The sequence below is a fragment of the Sinocyclocheilus rhinocerous genome, unplaced genomic scaffold, assembly GCF_001515625.1.
Source record: "Sinocyclocheilus rhinocerous isolate Xijiao unplaced genomic scaffold, SAMN03320098_v1.1 scaffold88, whole genome shotgun sequence".
In the NCBI taxonomy this organism is placed as follows: Eukaryota; Metazoa; Chordata; class Actinopteri; order Cypriniformes; family Cyprinidae; genus Sinocyclocheilus; species Sinocyclocheilus rhinocerous.
The window spans coordinates 83,412-84,383 of record NW_015652292.1 but is presented as its reverse complement, the minus strand read 5'-3'; positions in this window follow the sequence as shown (position 1 = coordinate 84,383).

The window sequence follows — 972 nt, the reverse complement described above, 5'->3', positions numbered from 1 at the left end:
TTTAGCAGACGCTTTTATCCAAAGTGACTTACAAATAAGAAAAAGTAATTAAAACTAAATAAAAAAACTATATATATATATATATACACACACACACACACACACACACACACACACAGATGGTTAAGCAAAGTTCTCAAAACCAGTCTCTTTCAAAAATAAATAAAAAGATCAGTCAGGATCCCGAATGTAATCATTGCTGCCTACATTTATGCTGTTATCTCACACTTAATTTCAGTATTATACTATACAAAATTAATAAAAGAGACATTATGTTTGCATTGATTCATGACACTTCATCAAAACATGAGAAAAATAAACTCAATTTTACAAAGTGGCTGTCTTTTGATTCATGAATTTGAAATTGAACTGAACTGGCCACAAACAGAAATGTAATAAATTATGATTCAATGAAATTTGACAATGTCATGTAGCAAAGGAATTTCATTAGTCCAACATGTGTGAAAAAGACATGAATAATTGTATAATTAATTATGCAGGAATACAAACATGTATTCCATGATATGTAGAACAGATCTGTCAGACCAATTAACAGTCATTTCATTTTGCCACCAAAATCCTACACTTACAGCAATTATATTAATTTAATTCCATTTAAATTCTGCTAACATTTTCAGGAATTGAATTTGAAGTTAAAATGCATTTCTTAATTCATTTTTGCATTGTGCACAACCTTGATGGAACCAAATGGTATTTTTACATTTTGAATCAGTATACTCATTTCAAAAATAAAAAATGCATTGAATTGTGAAATTGCAAAAACGATAGTGATCAAACAAGACGAGCTGATTTATAGCACATTTCGAATACAATGGTAATTCAAAGTGTTTTACATAGAATACAGTAAAAGAGATAATTGCATGCAGTGTGTATGTAATTGTGCCACAGCAACCATCAGGCATGCGCAGCCTCAAACCTCTCTCTCTCTCTCTCTCTCTCTCTCTCTCTTTC